Genomic DNA, 25,586 nt, shown 5'->3' with positions numbered 1-25,586 from the left:
CGACAATTTGCTCCAGGAATAAGCACACCGCCACCATTTGGGTGCAGAAAGGAATACAGCCGCAAAAATTCACCAGAAATCCGCAACAGAATATCCGATTGTAGAATACCTGGTGGCAGCGGTGGTGACCCAGAAATCCCCAGAAACCCACCCTGATGGAACCGGATTCTTCAATCACTGAATGTTGCCCGAGCTTATTTTGCCATAGGTAGTATTTGTCGTCATACCAATTGATCTTGAGAAGATATGCTCTCAGTTTCATTCCCCAGCTCACATCGTCGGCTTTAATTCTCTTTTCTTCTTTTATATTGCTCGCCGTATGATGATTACTTTTGTCCAGAGTCTTGCTGACCCAATCACAGGCAAAGGAAACTCTGGACCAATTTGAGGTCCAGCAGCGTAGCATCTGCACCACCTGTAGTAGAGCTAGAGACACCAGTATTACTCCAGTAATAACATAGTCCGCTGTTATGGTGTTCACAAATATGGTGCCCGCAGGAGCAGCACGGCGGGTCATCCTCGTGCCAGGTATGGCGGCCACTGCCCCTATGAAACATATGCCGACAACCGAAGCAAATGCCCAGACGCTAGCATTCTTCGCCTCATAGTAATGGAGGAACGTGTTGCTGGTGTACAAGATGTCGTATAGGAAAGCCAACTCAATCTCAGCCACCTTGTAGGCCCGCTCGTAGTTTTTAACCAAGGGCTTTGTGCCGTCGGCCACCGCTGGTGTAATGCCGCTGCTTAACCCAAGGAAACGCCGGTGCAACAAATGAGACAGAGAGAAGGAGAGGCACACATCCTTGCAGGCATCAAGGGCTGATTCTACAATCTTACTAATGCCTTCTTCTCAACTCATGGAAGCTATATCACCCATGTCAACCTCCGGATGATATCCAATAATTACGTCAAGCTTCCTATCAACAATTAAGTCTTTTTCTTCATCAGCATCTCCAAAAGAACATTTTCTAATCCTATGTGCCGGAATCTCTCTGATCATGTTCCGCATAGAGCTTGGCAGAACAAGTGCCATTGACCTATGAAATCCCTTCATGAAAGTCACGGCAGCTAACACACAGATGGCTACATTACCAATATCGCTAGAGATGGTTGTGATGCTCATTAGCAGGACATATCCAAAGTAGAGACAAAGCTGATACAACATCTTCCAGAGCTGGTTTTTGTTGTCGAGCCCAGATGCAGCAGCTGAGTCGACGCAGCAAAGGAGAGCTAGTAAGGATACCGCCCATATCGGGTACATCTCGCTCTTCACCCGTGAAGATTGCATTAGGCCAATGCTGTATGTCCCGAGGGACAGAAACAATGCATTTGCAGCCAGGAAACCCTTCTGGATGATCCAACTCTTGGACCAGCGGCGGCAATACCCAAATGCAGCAAGGAAGAAAGAGAGAGCAATGGCCACCAACGCTAATGCCTCGATTTGGAGCACTGTGCCCCTAGGACTCTTCCACATATCTCTCAGCTGATGCAAAAGGCTTTCTTCTGATGCTGCATTTCCCAAGTGTTGCTGACTCATATTCCCCATTCGGCGGTGGCCCACCTTGGAAGAACAAGTAGATGTGTGTCATAAAAGCTAGGCTTTCTGATTTAGCTACAAATTTTGCTCGGGGAAAAGATTAGACCAATCTCTATAATTGTGTACTCAACCTTTGTATTCTAATAAAGAAGACATAAGATCGAAATCGGTGATGCAATGGACTCAAGCCTAGCTATGAGATGACTGGCACACGCCTCCAACCAACTGAGGCTATTCTCAGTTCATAGGTTATGAATTGCTACTCTATGGTTTTGTGATATATAGTTATTATCAGGCTAGTACTGTTTTGCTTCACAGTTTTTTACAATATTTAGTTTCTAAATATATAGAAAAATAATTAACATCACGCTAATGGTTGGAGTTAGAAGTGGACCTGGGAGGCTCCCTCCTCAATGTTAATTACGACTCCAAGACTAAAGTAAATATAATACTTCGTGAATGCCCACTTTTCATAGCTAATAAACTAGGAAAAAGTCTACTTAATCCCCCAACTTATTTGTAGTTATCTACTTCATCGCTTCACCAGTAAAACTATTGAAAGCCGTTTGAATAGCCGTCTAAGGCGGTTTTGAAAGTGGTTTTGTTGGTGCGGCATATGAAGAAGTCTACATGTCATCCTTAAACTATTGAAAAGTCTCCTGCTCTACATCACTGCACTTCACGAGGGCATTGAGCTCATGCACTGCGCCTACACCCTTCGTCATCTGGCCCCTCCCACATCTCGCCCTTGATCATTTTCTCCTCCTGTGGCTACCTAAAAAACTGAATGATAACCGAATGGAGGACGTGGGAGGGGCCGGATGACGAGGTTGCAGACGTGGTGCTTGAGCTCAATGGCATTGATGAGTGCTGGGAGGTGGAGCAGGAGACAAGATGTCACATGCTACTTGTTAGGCAGTGGGCCAGCCTAGAAAGAGTAGAGAGGTGGAGTCAACAAATGGGCCTGCGTGTAAGCATAAGTACTTAGGCCAGTGTGGCGGGATACGGTGTCAAACGGTCCTACACGATCAACAGGGGCTCATTTGAATATTATTAGATATACTAAAAGGCTACATTATCACGTTTTGTAGAACAAAGTTATGCAGTCAACTTTTGATATGTTAGGGGGTTATATAGACTTTTTAATATGCCACGTCAGGAAAATTATCTTCAAAACAGCCTAGAGGGTTATTTAGATGGTTTTCAATAGTTTGAAGGGTAGAATAACTAGTTTCATAGATGAAGGGGTGAAGTAGACAACCCACCAATAGTTAAGGGGGTTAAACAGTCTTTTTTCTACTAAATTATATGTTTGAAAGTAGATCCAGTTGCCTCTACTATTTATCTATAAGAACAGTGATAGGCCTAAGAACTGGTCAATGCAAGTGGAACAAACCGAGTATATATCAGTGATTTTTTTAAAATACGACAAAGCTAGTCTTTTATGGATTACAAAATAATAATATTTGATGCGAAATAATCAATTTTACATATAAAATTAGTTTTTGTGAAATATGACGTACCATATTTTCTGTTGCTTCTGTTTTCCTGCTAGCTTAGCTGAGCTTCCCCGGGTGCGCCAGCCTTGTCACGCCTAGCTTGCCCTCCAGAGTTGAGTTTCACTCTGTATCCATAGTATTAGGATTGGACGATTAATCGAATCGGCAAGATCATTGGTTAACTGATTCGATCGTGAAAACCAGTTTTTTTTGAGAGAGAGAGAACAGGCCGGAGGGATCAGAGGCTGGTCCCTACTGGAGCATATATTAATTAAAAAACAGGAAACAAACAAAGGAGTACAAAGGGAGTACAAAAGGGGAACAGAGCAGGTTCAAGAAACAAAGAAGGTGAGGAAGAAAATAAGGCAGATTACACAAGATGCTCTAGCCATAAAACGATTGAAGGGAAGTACTTTTTCTTCACACGAAGGATAACTAGGCTGAAGACACTAAGGAAGCAAAGCTTGCAGCGGTCCAAACTGACAGCCTCATTTCTGAAGATAAGATTGTTTCTAACAGTCCAAACGCTCCAGCACATTAGTACTATGATCTCCATATGAAGAAAGATACACCAAGCTGTGTTTTGAAACTCTCAAGGATTTCCAAAGGTTGAGCTGCAGTAGGCACTTGAATACCTACCAGATTCAAGCAATCTCTGGCAAAGCTGCAGTGCAAGAAAAGATGCTCTACCATTTCCTCAAGAGGCCTCGTTGCACAAAACACAATCATATGACTGAAGATGCATATGTTTCCTTCTCAGAATATTCCTAGTACTACTGAGCCTGTTTTAATAGCTTTGAACTGTTTTAATTGAACCGGCTACAAATACTTTGAAGATTGAACTGGTGCAATATATATACATATATAGTTGATTTATAGAAAAAAATAAACACATAAGTATTTCAAAAATATTGTAGAAACCAAAACAAGTGTATTAAAAAATGAGTTAAATGCACCGTATGACCATTAACTTTTGCATATGTGTCACCTAGGTCCATCATCAACTTTGAAAGTGCAGTTTTCAGTCCCAAAACTCTTTCGGTTGTTGTTCACCAGAAGTTCATATCCCTTCATTTATCATTTAGATCTAACGTAACGTCGTGTACACTCAGCGGCATCCATGGTGTGTAAATTACAATAGCTCCTTCCCTTCATTCCCTCTCTATGTAGCTCCCTTCCCTGAGTTGCGGCGTGCGGAACATGGAATCTCACCGGGTCCTCGCTAGCCGCAAGCCCACCAGCACGCTGGCCTAATTATAATTTACACGCCACGCTGGCTAGTGAGTATATACGCCACATCAGATCTGAACACTAAACAAAGGTGCATTTTCAAAGTTAATGTACCTAGGTGACGCACATACAAAAGTTAATGGTGCTGTGGTGCATTTAACTCTTCCAAAATGATTGTGAAATTAGGAAGCACAAACACAATAAATAGTCTCATACTTCATGATTCGACAAACTCAGTCTGACTCACAATTTACCAAGTATCAGCTAAAAAGGATTACAAGTAGACAGCCACAAAAGCTAATATCAACTAAAAAGGATTACAAGTAGACAGCCACGTACAAGAGCTATGACTCACAATTAACAAGTTCGCAAGCAAACTGACAACAGGACAGCAACAACAGCACTGATCGATGAACTGAAGTCTGAACAAACACAAACACATGTGATGATGTGAACGTACAGTAGGTGTTGGATTTGGGTGACTGTCAACTGGAGTTGGTGTGTCAAAAATATCAACTGTGTGAAAAACAAGTAAAATAGTAAGGGGTGTAGCATAGAGCGAGCATCCAACCGTACAAGCACAAAGTTGACTTTTGGCAGCAGCAAGCAACAAACCATTTATGCTTCACCTAATCCAATAAGTGCTGACATTGTAATTGGCAGGCATTTGAGTTGCAACTTCTAATTAGGGAACAAATCGACACACACTTCAGTAGTTTAGTTTGAACTAGGAAATCTGAATACTATGTACTGACCATTAGCCGTGCTTGTTGGCCTGACTGGTACTGCTCGGTGAAGAACGGGAGGAGCCTAGGACCTAGGAGTAGCGCACGACGCCGGCCTTCTGTGTTCCTGCCTGCCGCCGTGCTGCGTGCGATAGTGGATCTCTAGCACTGGCGCACCGCCTGCTACCGGAAGGAAACGAGGTGCATGGAGGTGGAGGCGTGGCCCGTGGAGGCCCGGTGGCCAGCGCCTGCGTGCTGCACGACGAATGGCGCGCCTAGAGCGCCCACCCGGAAGCCGGCACCCGCTGCGGTGGGGACGGCGGACCCAGAAGCTAGAGCGGCCGCCGCCTGGCACCCAGAGCCTCACCCGTCACGGACAGGGCCGCCGCGCCGCCGGCTGGCGCTAGAAGGAGGATGTCCGTTGTCGACGTACTCGACGAACGAGCTCGGGGAACTGGGAGCGTGGCTGCGTGGGATATGGAGAGGAGGAGCCTAGGAGCGCCAGAGCCCGAGGAGAAGGATTCGGGATTCCGGCGCTGCCGCCGCCCGCTCGGCCAAATGAAAAGAAATTTCCGTTTTACTTGTTTTTCACACAGTTGATATTTTTGACACACCAACTCCAGTTGACAGTCACCCAAATCCAACACCTACTGTACGTTCACATCATCACATGTGTTTGTGTTTGTTCAGACTTCAGTTCATCGATCAGTGCTGTTGTTGCTGTCCTATTGTCAGTTTGCTTGCGAACTTGTTAATTGTGAGTCATAGCTCTTGTACGTGGCTGTCTACTTGTAATCCTTTTTAGTTGATATTAGCTTTTGTGGCTGTCTACTTGTAATCCTTTTTAGCTGATACTTGGTAATTTGTGAGTCAGACTGAGTTTGTCGAATCATGAAGTATGAGACTATTTATTGTGTTTGTGCTTCCTAATTTCACAATCATTTTGGAAGAGTTAAATGCACCACAGCACCATTAACTTTTGTATGTGCGTCACCTAGGTACATTAACTTTGAAAATGCACCTTTGTTTAGTGTTCAGATCTGATGTGGCGTATATACTCACTAGCCAGCGTGGCGTGTAAATTATAATTAGGCCAGCGTGCTGGTGGGCTTGCGGCTAGCGAGGACCCGGTGAGATTCCATGTTCCGCACGCCGCAACTCAGGGAAGGGAGCTACATAGAGAGGGAATGAAGGGAAGGAGCTATTGTAATTTACACACCATGGATGCCGCTGAGTGTACACGACGTTACGTTAGATCTAAATGATAAATGAAGGGATATGAACTTCTGGTGAACAACAACCGAAAGAGTTTTGGGACTGAAAACTGCACTTTCAAAGTTGATGATGGACCTAGGTGACACATATGCAAAAGTTAATGGTCATACGGTGCATTTAACTCATTTTTTAATACACTTGTTTTGGTTTCTACAATATTTTTGAAATACTTATGTGTTTATTTTTTTCTATAAATCAACTATATATGTATATATATTGCACCAGTTCAATCTTCAAAGTATTTGTAGCCGGTTCAATTAAAACAGTTCAAAGCTATTAAAACAGGCTCAGTAGTACTAGGAATATTCTGAGAAGGAAACATATGCATCTTCAGTCATATGATTGTGTTTTGTGCAACGAGGCCTCTTGAGGAAATGGTAGAGCATCTTTTCTTGCACTGCAGCTTTGCCAGAGATTGCTTGAATCTGGTAGGTATTCAAGTGCCTACTGCAGCTCAACCTTTGGAAATCCTTGAGAGTTTCAAAACACAGCTTGGTGTATCTTTCTTCATATGGAGATCATAGTACTAATGTGCTGGAGCGTTTGGACTGTTAGAAACAATCTTATCTTCAGAAATGAGGCTGTCAGTTTGGACCGCTGCAAGCTTTGCTTCCTTAGTGTCTTCAGCCTAGTTATCCTTCGTGTGAAGAAAAAGTACTTCCCTTCAATCGTTTTATGGCTAGAGCATCTTGTGTAATCTGCCTTATTTTCTTCCTCACCTTCTTTGTTTCTTGAACCTGCTCTGTTCCCCTTTTGTACTCCCTTTGTACTCCTTTGTTTGTTTCCTGTTTTTTAATTAATATATGCTCCAGTAGGGACCAGCCTCTGATCCCTCCGGCCTGTTCTCTCTCTCTCAAAAAAAACTGGTTTTCACGATCGAATCAGTTAACCAATGATCTTGCCGATTCGATTAATCGTCCAATCCTAATACTATGGATACAGAGTGAAACTCAACTCTGGAGGGCAAGCTAGGCGTGACAAGGCTGGCGCACCCGGGGAAGCTCAGCTAAGCTAGCAGGAAAACAGAAGCAACAGAAAATATGGTACGTCATATTTCACAAAAACTAATTTTATATGTAAAATTGATTATTTCGCATCAAATATTATTATTTTGTAATCCATAAAAGACTAGCTTTGTCGTATTTTAAAAAAATCACTGATATATACTCGGTTTGTTCCACTTGCATTGACCAGTTCTTAGGCCTATCACTGTTCTTATAGATAAATAGTAGAGGCAACTGGATCTACTTTCAAACATATAATTTAGTAGAAAAAAGACTGTTTAACCCCCTTAACTATTGGTGGGTTGTCTACTTCACCCCTTCATCTATGAAACTAGTTATTCCACCCTTCAAACTATTGAAAACCATCTAAATAACCCTCTAGGCTGTTTTGAAGGTAATTTTGCTGACGTGGCATATTAAAAAGTCTATATAACCCCCTAACATATCAAGGGTTGACTGCATAACTTCGTTCTACAAAACATGATAATGTAGCCTTTTAGTATATCTAATAATAGTAAATTACACGGCAGGTCCTTAAAGTATTGAGTGGTTTTCATCTGGATCACCAAACTATGAAATCGTAAGTTTAACTACCTAATGTATTTAAGTGATCTCATTCAGGTCCAAAATAGACACGAGAAAGATTAGAAGCTGACGTGGACATGGTTTGAACAGAAAACCATGGTCGTGATGTTGTCGAAGCCGCCGTACGCGAAGTAGACAGAAAACCATGGACCGTGCTCGGAGGAGCTGGAACATCCGGGAGAGCCATGGCATCTGTCCGCCCCAGCAGCCAGTCCCTGTAGTAGCACGCGAGAGCGCGCGTCCCCTCGTCCAGTACGTCCACGAACACCTTCACCACCTCCTTCACCCTTTCATCCGCGCTCGCCGCTGCCGACTCGCGGTCGCGCCACGTCCTGAGGTGCGAGAGGCCCGACCGGAAGAGCCTGTCCCAGAGCGCGGGCAGCAGGACCGTCCGTGCCTCACGCGGTGCTAGGCAGAGTGGTCCCGCTTCTGCAGCTTGGAGACGGCGGCCATGTAGAGGTGCGCGCACGCTGCGAGACACACGTAGGGAACTCCCGCCGCCGCGGTCACCGCGTCCGCATCCTTGCCCTAGAGCGACGCCATCTCGTGGAGCTTGAGCGACGCGCGCTTTAGGTCACGCGGATCCAGGCCCTCTGTCGCGGTCCGCTCGACGGTCTGCGCGTGCACGCGGAGGTCCAGCACGCCTCGTCCTTGGCGAACCGCTTCAGGGACCCCGTGGCCAGGGAGATGAGCGCGGACTCGTCGAGCGCCAGCATCGCGGAAGGGTCAGATGCATAGCCTCTCCTGGCACCGGTGCCTGAGCCGCTGTTGTCGCCGTCTCCCTTGTTGCTGTGCCTCCTCGCGCTCGTCAGCGACGTCGGCGACCCGCGCGTCTCGGTCGCGGCACGCCGCCGCTCGGCACCGGTGGCCCTACTGCCATCGTCCGCGTCGGCGTTCATCTGCCTCAGGCGGCTACGGGTGAGCACATCGGACTGTGACCGTGACGGCGGCTTGCCCGGGTTCCGGTGCTGGAGTGGTATGCTCGTGGCTCTCGAGGCCGCTGGGGCGGAGCTGTTGGGCGGCTTGTGACGGTTCTTGAAGCCGTCAGCTGCGAGGAGCTCTCGGAGCAAGGACGACGGAGGCGACGCCATTGTCGTGGACGCAGCGGGTGACGTGACCGAATCAACCAGGAGCTGGCCAGCGTGGACGACGGAGGCGGCGCCATTGGCGGTGAGCATGGCCAACGTGGCGGTGACGGCGATGACGACCACCGCGATGGGGTCCAGCTCGTCGTACCCCTCGGCGAGCCCCGACGCGTGGATCCGCAGCGTGCTGGCGAGGACGAGGAGGAGGAGGAGGCGTAGCAGGAGACGGCGAGGGAGATGGTGAAGGCCAGCTTCAGCGACAGGGGAGCTGGCCGGAACCGCAGGAGTAGCATGCCCGCAGTGGAGGCTCGGCCGAGCGCCGCCGGTGATGGCCCAGCCACGCGCGCGGCGACCGCGATGGGCGGCAGCGCTCTGGTAGGGCAGAGCGGCTGGGGATGGGCGCCTCGGGGAAGGGTCACCGCGGCTGAGGGGCACGCGCGCAGGGTCACCGCGGCTGAGGGGCACGCGCGCGCGAGGAAACCGGGCGACGCCGTCGGCGGTCTCGGCCCAGGGCGGTTGCTCGCGCGAGGCACGGAGCAGGGAGCAGGGAGCACCGAGAGGGAGAGACCGAGAGAGGGTGAGCACCTCAGCACCTGTAGTGCCGCCGCCACCTCCTTCTTCGTCCACTGCCTCGGCAGCGCCCGCGCCGACCGCGTGGTTCGGGGAGTTACGGGCCGAGGACGCGGCGCGCGCGGTGCGCGGGGCCATGCGCGGGGAGGAGAGCCGCGCGCTCAGGCGCCGCGCCCCGGAACTGCGGGAGGTGGTGGCGCTAAACGACGAGGACGGCGCGTAGGTCGACGCGCTCGTCCAGCACATGGCACGGCTCTGCAGCAAGGGACAGCAGCGAGTGGCCAGGCGGCGCCCACGGGTAGAGGAAGTCGAAGAGGAGGAGGTCCGGGCGGATTGTGATTTGATTGCCACTGTCATCTACGGCCATGTCAGTTTCTAACCCTCCTGGTGTCTATTTTGGACCTGGATGAGATCGCTTAAATACATTAGGTAGCCAAACGTGCGATTTCATAGTTTGGGGACCCAAATGAGAACCGTCAAATACTTTAAGGACCGGCCGTGCAATTTACTCATCTAATAATATTCAAATGACCCCCTGTTGATCGTGTAGGACCGTTTGACACCGTATCCCGCCACACTGGCCTAAGTACTTATGCTTAAACGCAGGCCCATTTGTTGACTCCACCTCTCTACTCTTTCTAGGCTGGCCCACTGCCTAACAAGTAGCATGTGACATCTTGTCTCCTGCTCCACCTCCCAGCACTCATCAATGCCATTGAGCTCAAGCACCATGTCTGCAACCTCGTCATCCGGCCCCTCCCACGTCCTCCATTTGGTTGTCATTCAGTTTTTTAGGTAGCCACACGAGGAGACAATGATCAAGGGCGAGATGTGGGAGGGGCCAGATGACGAAGGGTGTAGGCGCAGTGCATGAGCTCAATGCCCTCGTGAAGTGCAGTGAGGTAGAGCAGGAGACTTTTCAATAGTTTAAGGATGGCATGTAGACTTCTTCATATGCCGCACCAACAAAACCACTTTCAAAACCGCCTTAGACGGTTATTCAGACGGCTTTCAATAGTTTAAGGGGTAGATGCGAACACAAGGTTGACAAGTACCCTTGTGTGTTCGTTTTGTGATGAGTGATTGTCAATGTGATCCACGAAGTAGGTTGAGTGGTGACTAACCCTACCATGGCGAAAGCTATGTGTGCGACATGTCTTTTGGCTTGTGTTGTGCAGGTGTGGAGCTCGGATGCGGTGGTCGACGGCGAGGTGAAGGTCAAGGAGGACGTGCCGTGCCGACGGACCAGGAGCGGTGAAGGACGGACGTGAGGCTTGGACCGAGGGACCCAGAGGCCGGGTGACTAGCCGCGGTGGCTGACACTTGGGACATCAACAAGTGCAAGAAGACATGGAGTGACGGTGTTGACCGGGTCAAGACGGCGGACGCGTGAGTCGAGCGAGGCTCAGGAGGACTTGGCGGGCCGGCCGGTCGAGGACGGCGGTGACACGCGTCGGATGGCGGGGGACGCGTATGGAGTACGCTACTCGTGGATGGTTTGATGGTTTGGGCCTCAAAACCATCGGATGGACGGTTTACGGGTTTGGGCCTCAAAACCCGGGCGGAGGTTCCGAGGAGGGACGGACGGCACGTGGCGGCATCGGGGAGTTCGCGTCGAGGCGAAGCTATCGATGAGAAGGCGCGGTGGCCGTCGGATCAAGATTACACCGGGTTGGACAACAACGCCCTTGGGCTTAGCGGTTCAACTCATTTGTATCCAGGGGCAAAACTGGGAATGTGTAATAGCCCTGTTAAATAGGATGAGGGAGCCCCCATCTCCCTCACCTCCTCCAGTTTTCATTTTCTCCTTTAGGGTTTCTTCCTCTAGTTTGCTTCCATGTATGAGAGAGGTCCACAACTCAAATTGTGACTTGGTTTTGAAGGAATCGGTGGCCGTAACCACCGTATGTCCTCCGGGATTCATGATTTAGTTGTGTTCTTGATGTGATTTTGGTGTTCTTCACGAGCTCCTTTTGTCCCTTCTTGTTTCCCCTCTCGTTTCTTCGATTTGGGATGGTTTCGGTTCGTTCTTGTTGCCTTGGATCGATCAGTGACATGAGTAGAAGCTTTCCACCGAAGGAAATCCACTAATTCCTCACGAGATCGCAGATCCGGGCAATTTTAGTTCTTGACCTATTTTTTGGGGTTTTCTTTAATTCCTTCGATTCACGGAGTTAGAGTTTGTCTCGGGCTATGATCTTTTAGAGGTTGCCTTTCTACCCGCTTGTGAACTCTTGTGCAAAGTTTCAAGTCATTTGGAGTTGATTTGATCAAGTTATGGCTTGATTTAATTTTTCCCGAGAAACTGCTCGTTCATACCGGACGTGTCCGATATCATACCGGACGTGTCCGATATTTCTCACTTTGGAGTTTTGAGCTGAAATTTTGTGGAGATCTACCCTTGGTGTCTAAAGAGCTATGGTTAAAATTTCATGATTTTTGGACACCGTTTGATGGGGTTTCGGATTTTTCTCTTTTGGTCAGCTTGCTGCTGAAAATACCGGACGTGTCCGATATCATACCGGACGTGTCCGATATTTCTCACTTTGGAGTTTTGAGCTGAAATTTTGTGGAGATCTTCCCTTGGTGTCTAAAGAGCTATGGTTAAAATTTCATGATTTTTGGACACCGTTTGATGGGGTTTCGGATTTTTCTCTTTTGGTCAGCTTGCTGCTGAAAATCCCGGACGTGTCCGAGATCATACCGGACGTGTCCGAAAATACCGGACGTGTCCGATATAATACCGGACGTGTCCGATATTTGCAGGAGCAGTGCTGTTTTATTTTGGGAGTTTGCTCGTTTGGGCTTCGATCCTTGTTCCGTTTGCTCTGTGGTGACCCGTTGTGTTCTGAGGGAGTATCCACCCTTCTCTAGGATCGTGGTCATCAAGTCTTTCGTGAATGCTTTTTGGGGATTGATGTTGGGACAGTGGTTGAAAATTTCGAAAGAAATTTGAGGCTCCCATTCACCCCCCCCCTCTGGTCGCCGTTTCCGGTCCTTCAATTGGTACCAGAGCCGGTTAAGGATCATTCCACCTTAATCGGTCCGTGATCCACGAAGGCGACATGGAGCGTGGTTCCGGCAAACCACCGCACTTTGATGGGTCCAACTATCCTTATTGGAAGATCCGCATGTCTGCGCATCTCCAGGGGATTGATTGGCTCGTCTGGGAAATTTGCGAGGATGCTACTTACGTTGTGCTCCCTGTAGCGGCCCGTACCACCCAGGATCACAAGGATCGGCACAACGCAAATAGCAAAGCTCGCAGTGTGCTTTTCTCGAGTCTTTCGCTCTCTGAGTTCGAGCGTGTCTCCGATTGTACTACAGCTCGAGAGATCTGGGTGAGGCTTCAGAGCTATCACGAGGGGACCGCACAGGTCAAGACCAGACTCTACGAGACGTACAAGCGCGAGTACGAGAACTTCTCTCAGTTTGATGGCGAGTCCATCGATGCCATGTTCTCCCGCTTTCAGACTATCGTCAACAAAATGAAAGCGAACAAGGCCAACCTACCTTATAGTGATCATGAGAGGGCGCTCAAGCTTCTCTATGCCCTTGATCGAAAGGTATGGGATGTGAAGGTGTCGGCGATCATCGAGTCCGCCAACTACGACACCCTCACCGTCGACGAGCTTTTCAGCAAGCTCAAGTCCACAGAGATCGACTACCAAACCCAAGCCAAGCTCAAGAATCCTTCCGCACCAACCATGGCTTTGGTCTCAGGTAGTGGTTCAAGTTCTTTGACTAACCCTTCACAAGCTTCTTTCTCTTTGTCGTGCTTGATGTCAGTCACAGAGGAGCAGCTGGAGTCTCTTGGGGATGATGAGTTGGCACTCGTCATCAGTCGGTTCTCTCGGTTTCACAACAACCGTTTGAACCGCCGACGCAGTGGTGGCCCGAAGGAGGGATGCTATGGATGTGGAGATCCGGACCACTTCGTCGCGCACTGCCCCAAGAAGAAGCCCTTCACCAACAAGTACGACTCCGGCAAGCGCAAGGATAAGCGCGACTACACCTCCGGCAAGCACAAGGCCAAGGGCGGCTTCGACAAGGAGGCGATCAAGAAGGCGTACCGCAGGAAGGCCAAAGCTCAAGAACGCGCCTTCCTCGCCTCCCTCAGCGACCTCGACGACGACTCCGACGATGATCACTCTTCTTGTCCCTCGACCGACGATGAGTCCGAGAAGAAGCGCGAGGACAAGCTCAACGGTCTCTGCTTTGTCGCCGGTGCAAACCGTGGTGGGTTTTGCACTATGGCGGTTGACGGTGGAGCAAAGCTCAAAAAGGACGTCGACGTCGACGACGACGAAAACGAGGTACCGCCCACACTTGACTCACTTATGCTTGAGCTTGATACTATGAATGATACATTGATGAGTCAAGATAAGTTGCTTAAGCGTGCTGCCCGTGAGAGAAAAGAGTTTAAGGACCAGCTAGAGGTTGCTTTGAAGGAGTTGGAGCTTGCCAAGAGTGGTGTAGTGGTGTCAGAGGAGGAGGAGTGCGATGAGTGTGCTATACACATGTCTAACCTCTCTGACTTGCAATCCAAGTATGCTGTTTTGCTTGATGAATGTGATGAGCTGAAGTCTCGTTCTGGGTTGCTCGGTGCATGCAAGTCCTGCTCAGGCTTGCAATCTGAGTTGGCAGAGAAGGTTGCCAAACTTGCTGAGTTTGAGAAGGCCAACTCAGATAGCACCACCACTACATGTGTTCGATGTGAAGCTTTGGTGTTGGAGCTTGAGTCCTGTAGGCACGACAAGATGGGAACCGAGGAAGAAAACACACAACTTCGGTCCATCTTGAGCTGGGTGTCGTGCAGTGAGCCTCAGTTGGGCATGATGGTGAGCCAGTTCAGGCGGGGAACTGACTCATCGGGAGTAGGCTTTGCTATAGGTGGGAAGGGTGAGCATGTCTATGGCAAGGTTGGTGAACATAGTGGTTTGAACCCAAGTGAGAAACCCACCAACACTCCCAAATTGATCAAGATCCCTCCACCAGAGTCTACCAAGCCTATGATCAAAGATGGTGTGTTTGAAGAACCACCAAAAGCTCCACCATCCAAGCAAGTTTGGGTTCCCAAACCGAACCACTTTCGGAACTCACTCGATACTCTACCCAACATCTCTAGTGCACCCCTTCCTAAAGCCAAAAAGCCTCAAAGAGTGAACCACATCCACAAGAGAGTGAGTCAACCACCATCCAAGAGAGAGGTGAGGTACCACTGTGACTATTGCCATAGAGATGGTCATTTGGCTGAGTTTTGCTTTAAGAGGAAGAGAGATGAGCGGCGCGAGTACGAGTTGAACAACCGGAACATGTACCGTCGTCCCCATGGCGTACATGTACCGCCTGTTCAGAGGCACAATGTTAGGCCTAGAGGTGCAATGCCTCAAGGTGCTAGGCCTCAGGTGGCGAGACCACGTGGTGGTCGTGCCCGGCGTGGCCCAAGTCATGACCTATATGACTCTGGACCTCGCGACGGTGGCTTTCAGTCCCACACTCCTAGCGGACCACGTTTTCCCCCACGTGGTGATCGCTTCTCTCCAATGGGACATGGCATGTATGGTGTTTTTCCTAACACTTTTCCAGGGCAAATGACTCAACACTGGTATTCTCCTCATTTCACTAACCCCAGTGTTGTGCCATTTGCTCACCCCCTGTCTTTCTATTGATGCAGAGCGGAGGCCTGGAGAACACGTGGCTTGTTGATTCCGGCTGTTCGCGCCACATGACCGGAAGTTCCAAATGGTTCTCCAGCCTCGACCCCATGCAATACAAGGAGTACATCACATTTGGGGACAATAGCAAAGGTAAGGTGCTGTCTCGTGGGACCATTCGGGTCAATGAGTCTTTTATCTTGAAGGACGTTGCTTTGGTTTCAAGCCTGCATTTCAATTTGCTCTCTGTTTCGCAACTCCTTCAAGATGGGTTTGAGGTGCGCTTTAAGACTGGACTTTCTCGTGTGCTCGATTCTCAGGGACATCTAGTTTGTCAGATCGTTCCTTTCGGTCGAGTTTTCAGAGCTGATTTCTCTCAGTCTTTCGGTTCTTCTCGCTGTTTGGTTGCCGGATCTTCTTCTGATTTGTGGAAGTGGCATAGGAGACTTGGTCACTTGAGCTTCGATCTCCTAGTGAGGTTGAGTTCTCTTGACATGATCCGAGGATTGCCCAAACTTAAGTTTGAGAAGGATCTGGTATGCCATCCCTGTCGCCATGGAAAGATGGTGGCTGCTTCCCATCCTCCAGTGACTCAGGTCATGACCACGAGACCCGGTGAGCTACTCCATATGGACACTGTTGGTCCGGCTCGGGTTCGGTCAGAGGGAGGGAAGTGGTACGTTCTTGTGATCGTGGATGATTTTTCTCGTTATTCTTGGGTGTTTTTCATGGAGGGCAAGGACGAAGCGTTTTCTCATGCTCGTGACTTGATCTTGAGGTTGCAAACTGAGTTACCAAAGAATGCCATACGAGCTATCCGCAGTGACAATGGCACTGAGTTCAAAAACTCTCAGTTTGACACCTTTTGTGCTTCCTTGGGTCTTGAACATCAGTTTTCTTCGCCCTATGTCCCTCAGCAGAATGGTGTTGTTGAGCGCAAAAATCGGACTTTGGTTGAAATGGCCAGGACGATGCTCGATGAGCATAGGACTCCTAGGCGTTACTGGGCCGAAGCCATCAACACCGCCTGCCATGTTTCAAACCGCATTTTTCTTCGTGCTTTCTTAAAGAAGACATCCTACGAGTTGCGGTTTGGGCGTCCACCCAAGGTGAGTCACTTTCGAGTCTTCGGTTGCAGGTGCTTCATTCTTAAGCAAGGTAATCTTGACAAGTTTGAATCTAGATCTTCGGACGGTATATTTCTCGGTTACGCTTCTCATTCACATGCGTACCGTGTGCTTAATCTTGAGACTAACCGTGTCGTGGAGACTTGTGAAGTCACCTTCGACGAAACCATGCCCTCTTCTGTTTCTGTCTTTGAACATGCAGGTGATGAAGAGATGGGTGACAGCATTTTCGTTGAGGATGACGATGACATCGATTGGGATGATCCCAAGCCATCTCAACCAGCTGCCCCGATCGAGCCAGCTTCGACCACTTCGGCTCACGGCCCCGAGCCCTCCACCTCTACTTCATGGGGTCCTTGCGAGCCGCTTCCTCAATTGACTGAGGAGGCCCCAGCTGTGGATGAGGGGGAGGCGACTTCGTCTTTGGGTGCACCTCGACATATCCAGCGACGCCATCCTCCTCAGACCATGATCGGCGACATCGACGAAAGGGTAACACGTTCCAAGTCTTATCATATTTCCCATTTCGCTCATTCTGCTTTCGTAGCTTCTTTTGAGCCTCGAGATATTGGACACGCACTATCTAATGCCGATTGGGTTAATGCTATGCACGAGGAGTTAGAGAACTTTGAGCGGAACCAAGTGTGGGTTTTAGTTCCACCTCCACCAGAGTGCCACCCCATAGGTACAAAGTGGGTTTACAAGAACAAGTAGAGTGAGGATGGGGTGGTGGTGAGAAACAAGGCGAGATTAGTGGCTCAGGGTTTTTGCCAAAAAGAGGGAATAGACTATGAAGAAACCTTTGCTCCTGTTGCCCGTCTAGAAGCCATTAGGATTCTTTTAGCATTTGCAGCTTCGAAAGGGTTCAAGCTGTATCAAATGGATGTGAAGAGCGCCTTCTTGAATGGGTACATAGAGGAAGAGGTTTATGTGAGGCAACCCCCTGGCTTTGAAAATCCAAAGTACCCCAACCATGTTTTTAAACTCCACAAAGCCTTGTATGGTTTGAAACAAGCCCCGAGAGCCTGGTATGAGCGTTTGAAAGCTTTCTTGCTTGATAAGGGTTTTAGGATGGGTTCCGTAGACAAGACTTTGTTCCTCCTCAAGCAGGGCACAGACATCCTTTTGGTTCAGATATACGTGGATGATATAATCTTTGGTGGCTCTTCTCATGCTCTTGTTGCCAAGTTTTCAGATACTATGAGCAGGGAATTTGAGATGAGCATGATGGGCGAATTAACTTTCTTCCTCGGGCTGCAAATCAAGCAAACTCGTGAGGGGACGTTCGTGCACCAAGGCAAGTACACCAAGGACGTGCTCAAGAAATTTGATATGGGTGAGGCCAAGCCTCTTTCGACGCCTATGTCAACCACGACGGCCCTGGATGAGGACAAGGAGGGAGAAGGCGTGGACCAGAAGGAATACCGAAGCATGATCGGGTCCCTGCTGTACCTAACGGCGACGAGACCGGACATCCAGTTCGCAGTCTGCTTGTGCGCGCGCTTTCAGTCTTCTCCGCGCACGTCTCATCGTCAAGCCATCAAGCGGATCCTCAGGTACCTTCGTTTCACACCTGAGTTTGGTCTTTGGTTTTCAGCCTCCTCCTCTCTTTCTCTTTGTGGGTATTCTGATGCGGATTATGCTGGTTGTCGTGTTGAGAGGAAGTCCACTTCGGGGACTTGTCAGTTTCTTGGATCTTCTCTTGTGTCTTGGTCTTCTCGCAAGCAGTCTAGCGTCGCCCAATCCACCACAGAAGCTGAATATGTTGCTGCTGCTGCTTGTTGTTCCCAGTTGCTTTGGATGATAGCTACTCTGAGAGACTTTGGGTTAGAGTTTAGGCGAGTGCCTTTATTTTGTGACAGCACCAGTGCCATAAGTGTAGCCAAAAACCCAGTCCTTCACTCAAAGACAAAGCACATAGAAGTTCGCTTTCACTTCTTGCGTGACCACTATGAGAAAGGTGATATCGATCTGCACCACATTGATACCCAAAACCAGCTCGCAGATATCTTCACCAAACCACTTGACCAAGCCCAGTTTGCTCGCTTGCGAGGGGAGCTTGGAGTTTGTTTCCCTTTTTAGAGGAGGGAAACTTTGGTTGTTGTATTCTAGTTTTGCTTTTCTTTGTAGTTTAGCCTTTGTTTTTGTTTTTATATCATACTTGCATATCATATCATCATGTATCATATTGCATTCTGAGCTTCATCCTTATAGTAGCTAGATTGACACTATGCTCTTGTTGGGGATGTTATGGATATACATGATGTGCTTTTGGCTTAGGCTCCTCTTGATCATTTGATGCATGTTATGAGCTAAGCTTGTTTTCCAAACTGTGAACTTGATTAAAACTTGTTGAAACATGAAATGTGTTCACCACTACTTGTGTCACTAGCATGTGTAGAATGTGTCGAGATCTTTTTCTTGCTTCATGTATATGCTTAGTTGCTACGGCTCATACTTTGAGTTACACACTTGCTTGAGAAACTTGAATTTGTGCTACAACTTGAAAATCAAACTCAGTGATTTGAAAAGATCGGGATGGGTCTGTACTATCCTATGTCAGAGTATCGAGACAGCTCCAAATTGCACTTATTGGTGAACTTGAGCTCTGTAATGGATACCGAGATCATTGTCTTAAGCTTCTGATTGCTTTTGGCATAGGCTTGACATGGTCGCTAAGTCAGGTTTTGGTGGCACAGATAACCTCCCGCACACACTTGTCTGACAAACTTTGGTAATAAGCTGCATAACTCTGATAAATTTCAATTGGTGTCTAAAATTTTGATCAAACCACAAGTTTGTCTCATGACATGATGTGTGAACTTTGTTTGGGGTAGTTCACTTTGCATACATGTGTAGCACAAGGTCGATCTCCTGTCTATTTTTGCTATGTGCTCCTTTGGTGGTGAACCCTCTTTTAAAATTGCTCAAACTTGATCAAAATTGCTTAAATGCCATATTTCGTCTCATTTGGTCACTTTGAGCATTTGCTAGCACTTGTATGTGTTGCTATATATACATGACAGCATCAACTAGAGCCTCTTTTCAATCTACTTACTATAATCTTGAAGCTTCTGCATTCGTGCATTTCTCCATTCATAGCATGATTTGAGGGGGAGATGCAGTCTTTGGGCTCTAGCTTGATAAGTGCATGTGTCAACAAGGGGGAGAAGTTTTCCACACTCACAATGACACAAGGGGAAGAAACTTCCAATTCCACCTAAAGTTGAGAGATATGCATTCATTTGAGAGAGATTGCACTTGTTCAGGGAGAGTTGCATTTGAGGTGTTTTGCTAGATGTGTTGAGCCTTTGCCTCTTCTGGAGGGTCTAGCAGTTTTTCAGCTTTTCGAGCTTTGCTAGTGGTGTTGAGCCCGTTGCCTCTTCTTGAGGGCTAGTTTTGTTTTACTTGGTTGCGTCGAGCCGTTGCCCATGTCTTTGGGGACCAAGTTTTTGCTCATTTTCAAATGACCCGGTTCTTGGCTTTTCTTTGGCTTTTGGTCATTTGGGTGAGTTCTTTCTTTTCTCTTCTTCTTCTTTTTCTTTTGCTCAAGCTGTTCGTGTATTGGTGTTGACAATGCACTCATCAAGGGGGAGATTGCGAACACAAGGTTGACAAGTACCCTTGTGTGTTCGTTTTGTGATGAGTGATTGTCAATGTGATCCACGAAGTAGGTTGAGTGGTGACTAACCCTACCATGGCGAAAGCTATGTGTGCGACATGTCTTTTGGCTTGTGTTGTGCAGGTGTGGAGCTCGGATGCGGTGGTCGACGGCGAGGTGAAGGTCAAGGAGGACGTGCCGTGCCGACGGACCAGGAGCGGTGAAGGACGGACGTGAGGCTTGGACCGAGGGACCCAGAGGCCGGGTGACTAGCCGCGGTGGCTGACACTTGGGACATCAACAAGTGCAAGAAGACATGGAGTGACGGTGTTGACCGGGTCAAGACGGCGGACGCGTGAGTCGAGCGAGGCTCAGGAGGACTTGGCGGGCCGGCCGGTCGAGGACGGCGGTGACACGCGTCGGATGGCGGGGGACGCGTATGGAGTACGCTACTCGCGGATGGTTTGATGGTTTGGGCCTCAAAACCATCGGATGGACGGTTTACGGGTTTGGGCCTCAAAACCCGGGCGGAGGTTCCGAGGAGGGACGGACGGCACGTGGCGGCATCGGGGAGTTCGCGTCGAGGCGAAGCTATCGATGAGAAGGCGCGGTGGCCGTCGGATCAAGATTACACCGGGTTGGACAACAACGCCCTTGGGCTTAGCGGTTCAACTCATTTGTATCCAGGGGCAAAACTGGGAATGTGTAATAGCCCTGTTAAATAGGATGAGGGAGCCCCCATCTCCCTCACCTCCTCCAGTTTTCATTTTCTCCTTTAGGGTTTCTTCCTCTAGTTTGCTTCCATGTATGAGAGAGGTCCACAACTCAAATTGTGACTTGGTTTTGAAGGAATCGGTGGCCGTAACCACCGTATGTCCTCCGGGATTCATGATTTAGTTGTGTTCTTGATGTGATTTTGGTGTTCTTCACGAGCTCCTTTTGTCCCTTCTTGTTTCCCCTCTCGTTTCTTCGATTTGGGATGGTTTCGGTTCGTTCTTGTTGCCTTGGATCGATCAGTGACATGAGTAGAAGCTTTCCACCGAAGGAAATCCACTAATTCCTCACGAGATCGCAGATCCGGGCAATTTTAGTTCTTGACCTATTTTTTGGGGTTTTCTTTAATTCCTTCGATTCACGGAGTTAGAGTTTGTCTCGGGCTATGATCTTTTAGAGGTTGCCTTTCTACCCGCTTGTGAACTCTTGTGCAAAGTTTCAAGTCATTTGGAGTTGATTTGATCAAGTTATGGCTTGATTTAATTTTTCCCGAGAAACTGCTCGTTCATACCGGACGTGTCCGATATCATACCGGACGTGTCCGATATTTCTCACTTTGGAGTTTTGAGCTGAAATTTTGTGGAGATCTACCCTTGGTGTCTAAAGAGCTATGGTTAAAATTTCATGATTTTTGGACACCGTTTGATGGGGTTTCGGATTTTTCTCTTTTGGTCAGCTTGCTGCTGAAAATACCGGACGTGTCCGATATCATACCGGACGTGTCCGATATTTCTCACTTTGGAGTTTTGAGCTGAAATTTTGTGGAGATCTTCCCTTGGTGTCTAAAGAGCTATGGTTAAAATTTCATGATTTTTGGACACCGTTTGATGGGGTTTCGGATTTTTCTCTTTTGGTCAGCTTGCTGCTGAAAATCCCGGACGTGTCCGAGATCATACCGGACGTGTCCGAAAATACCGGACGTGTCCGATATAATACCGGACGTGTCCGATATTTGCAGGAGCAGTGCTGTTTTATTTTGGGAGTTTGCTCGTTTGGGCTTCGATCCTTGTTCCGTTTGCTCTGTGGTGACCCGTTGTGTTCTGAGGGAGTATCCACCCTTCTCTAGGATCGTGGTCATCAAGTCTTTCGTGAATGCTTTTTGGGGATTGATGTTGGGACAGTGGTTGAAAATTTCGAAAGAAATTTGAGGCTCCCATTCACCCCCCCCCCTCTGGTCGCCGTTTCCGGTCCTTCAGTAGACATGGTTTTACTGGTGAAGCGATGAAGTAGATAACTACAAATAAGTTGGGGGATTAAGTAGACTTTTTCCTAGTTTATTAGCTATGAAAAGTGGGCATTCACGAAGTATTATATTTACTTTGGTCTTGGAGTCGTAATTAACATTGAGGAGGGAGCCTCCCAGGTCCACTTCTAACTCCAACCATTAGCGTGATGTTAATTATTTTTCTATATATTTAGAAACTAAATATTGTAAAAAACTGTGAAGCAAAACAGTACTAGCCTGATAATAACTATATATCACAAAACCATAGAGTAGCAATCCATAACCTATGAACTGAGAATAGCCTCAGTTGGTTGGAGGCGTGTGCCAGTCATCTCATAGCTAGGCTTGAGTCCATTGCATCACCGATTTCGATCTTATGTCTTCTTTATTAGAATACAAAGGTTGAGTACACAATTATAGAGATTTGTCTAATCTTTTCCCCGAGCAAAATTTGTAGCTAAATCAGAAAGCCTAGCTTTTATGACACACATCTACTTGTTCTTCCAAGGTGGGCCACCGCCGAATGGGGAATATGAGTCAGCAACACATGGGAAATGCAGCATCAGAAGAAAGCCTTTTGCATCAGCTGAGAGATATGTGGAAGAGTCCTAGGGGCACAGTGCTCCAAATCGAGGCATTAGCGTTGGTGGCCATTGCTCTCTCTTTCTTCCTTGCTGCATTTGGGTATTGCCGCCGCTGGTCCAAGAGTTGGATCATCCAGAAGGGTTTCCTGGCTGCAAATGCATTGTTTCTGTCCCTCGGGACATACAGCATTGGCCTAATGCAATCTTCACGGGTGAAGAGCGAGATGTACCCGATATGGGCGGTATCCTTACTAGCTCTCCTTTGCTGCGTCGACTCAGCTGCTGCGTCTGGGCTCGACAACAAAAACCAGCTCTGGAAGATGTTGTATCAACTTTGTCTCTACTTTGGATATGTCCTGCTAATGAGCATCACAACCATCTCTAGCCATATTGGTAATGTAGCCATCTGTGTGTTGGCTGCCGTGACTTTCATGAAGGGATTTCATAGGTCAATGGCACTTGTTCTGCCAAGCTCTATGCGGAACATGATCAGAGAGATTCCGGCACATAGGATTAGAAAATGTTCTTTTGGAGATGCTGATGAAGAAAAAGACTTAATTGTTGATAGGAAGCTTGACGTAATTATTGGATATCGTCGGGAGGTTGACATGGGTGATATAGCTTCCATGAGTTGTGAAGAAGGCATTAGTAAGATTGTAGAATCAGCCCTTGGTGCCTGCAAGGATGTGTGCCTCTCCTTCTCTCTGTCTCATTTGTTGCACCGGCGTTTCCTTGGGTTAAGCAGCGGCATTACACCAGCGGTGGCCGACGGCACAAAGCCCTTGGTTAAAAACTTCGAGCGGGCCTACAAGGTGGCTGAGATTGAGTTGGCTTTCCTATACGACATCTTGTACACCAGCAACACGTTCCTCCATTACTATGAGGCGAAGAATGCTAGCGTCTGGGCATTTGCTTCGGTTGTCGGCATATGTTTCGTAGGGGCAGTGGCCGCCATACCTGGCATGAGGATGACCCGCCGTGCTGCTCCTGCGGGCACCATATTTGTGAACACCACAACAGCGGACTATGTTATTACTGGAGTAATACTGGTGTCTCTAGCTCTACTACAGGTGGTGCAGATGCTACGCTGCTGGACCTCAAATTGGTCCAGAGTTTCCTTTGCCCGTGATTGGGTCAGCAAGACTCTGGACAAAAGTAATCATCATACGGCGCTCAATATAAAAGAAGAGAAGAGAATTAAAGCCGACGATGTGAGCTGGGGAATGAGACTGAGAGCATATCTTCTCAAGATCAATTGGTATGACGACAAATACTACCTATGGCAAAATAAGCTCGGGCAACATTCAGTGATTGAAGAATCCGGTTCCATCAGGGTGGGTTTCTGGGGATTTCTGGGCTGCCATCAGGTATTCTACAATCGGATATTCTGTTGCGGATTTCTGGTGAATTTTTGCGGCTGTGTTCCTTTCTGCACCCAAATAATGGCTGTGTGCTTATTCCTGGAGCAAATTATCGGGAAATGTTGTTCTCATCTAAAGTCCCTTGTAAAGAGGTGTTTGGGCCTGCTTGGACTGCAGTACATAAGACGAGAGCTCCAGGAAATGTTGAAGGGCGGCTCCAGGAGTCCCCGTGTGACCTGCACTGTGATGTGAAAACATCCATTGGTTGTTTTATTCTTGACAAGATGAGGTCCGATGAAGTGAGTGGCTGGGCATCCTCCGAAGAGGAAAATAGACAAAGAGGTTGCCAGCTTCCAGGCTTCTCTGTCAAGGTAGCTGTTAAGCCATCGTCTGAGGCTACCGATAGGAATGAGATGATATACGTGTCTTGTATTCTCATGTGGCACATTGCAACATGCTACTGCGAACTGCACGACCAAGTTCATGTTGTAGACGAAGACAACAAGGATCGTGGCGTGGCCACGGCTCTGTCCAAATACTGCTTCAGCACCGCGCTTACTCCCTGGCCTCTTCGAGACTACAAAATGGGCATACGCTCAAGTTAGGGAAGTGGTGATTAGCTGGACGACCGGAACAGGAGACAAGTTACGGGCAATGGACAGTTGCGACACGGATGATATTACACTTAATCCATCTGAGGGTGTTGGATACTGGGTCTATGCCCTGGGTGTCAAGCTGGGGAAGGGACTAACTAATCAAGAAATGGCTCCAGCTGATCGGTGGAAGTTGCTGGTAGATTTCTGGGTGAAGGCATTGGTGTACTCCGCGCCATCGGACGACGTGGAGGAGCACATGCAGTACCTCTCGCAAGGCGGCGAGCTCATCACCCATCTCTGGGCGATGCTCTATATATCATGCCGGCATCCAGAAGTGGCAGCTGAATCCGCCACGACACGTCAAGATGGGGTGGGATTTCATCTTTCGGATTGGATCCTGGAATGACCTCGCGCATCACATGGTACGTACTAGATCCCGGCCGGTCTACTTTATTGCTTTGTCATTTCTTTTTTCTCATGCATTACTCTCTGTATATCGGCTATTTATTTGCACTCCTAAATATATTTGCTAAGGTTCTATTCAAAATATGTGTATAATTTTGGCAAAAATAAAAAGAAAACTTTTGTTTTTCGACGGATTAAGGTAAAATTTTCTATATTCTTGTCAAAATTCTTCATATGGATCCATATGACGCCCTAGAGTCATGCCATTCTCGGCAAAAAATCTTCCTACACCGGTCCACACATCCTATATATATAGAACTCCACCTAAAACCTGAATTCCACCGACCTCATTTCCTTCCCTAGCACCCATGCTCAAAGACCCCCTAATATAATTAACGCCATCTCGGCCCCCATATGTCTGATGCTCCGATCCGTTTCTTCATTGTTATATGCAATTATGAACTATCATCTATGATGAATTACTAGAGATAGTTGCTAGCAAATCATGAAAATTTTCCTATGGATAAACCTTAAGTTTGCTGAGGACCGATAAAATTTATGTACTGGTATTATAAACACCTTGTTAGGGAAAAAACAAGCAACCGGTGAATGATGGTCACCCATCAGAGGTCTGGTTTGACAACGCCAGCAACGGCGCCCTACAAGATGGTGCTTCCTCGAGTAGGCCTCCGCTGTCCCCGGGAAATGCTCACACAACATCCGCGCTTCGTCTACCTACTACTTGA

At 48.1% G+C, this 25,586-nt stretch overlaps 2 pseudogenes; one reads left to right on the top strand and one right to left on the bottom strand.

Annotated features, from left to right (window-relative positions):
- Window positions 1-9,756, bottom strand: part of LOC136503964 (uncharacterized) — a 12,276-nt pseudogene extending 2,520 nt beyond the window's left edge.
- On the top strand, window positions 9,755-25,586 carry LOC136503963 (uncharacterized; annotated as a pseudogene).

Source organism: Miscanthus floridulus, chromosome 14, assembly GCF_019320115.1.
Source record: "Miscanthus floridulus cultivar M001 chromosome 14, ASM1932011v1, whole genome shotgun sequence".
NCBI classification, from domain to species: domain Eukaryota; kingdom Viridiplantae; phylum Streptophyta; class Magnoliopsida; order Poales; family Poaceae; genus Miscanthus; species Miscanthus floridulus.
This window is presented reverse-complemented; position numbering and strand designations above follow the sequence as displayed.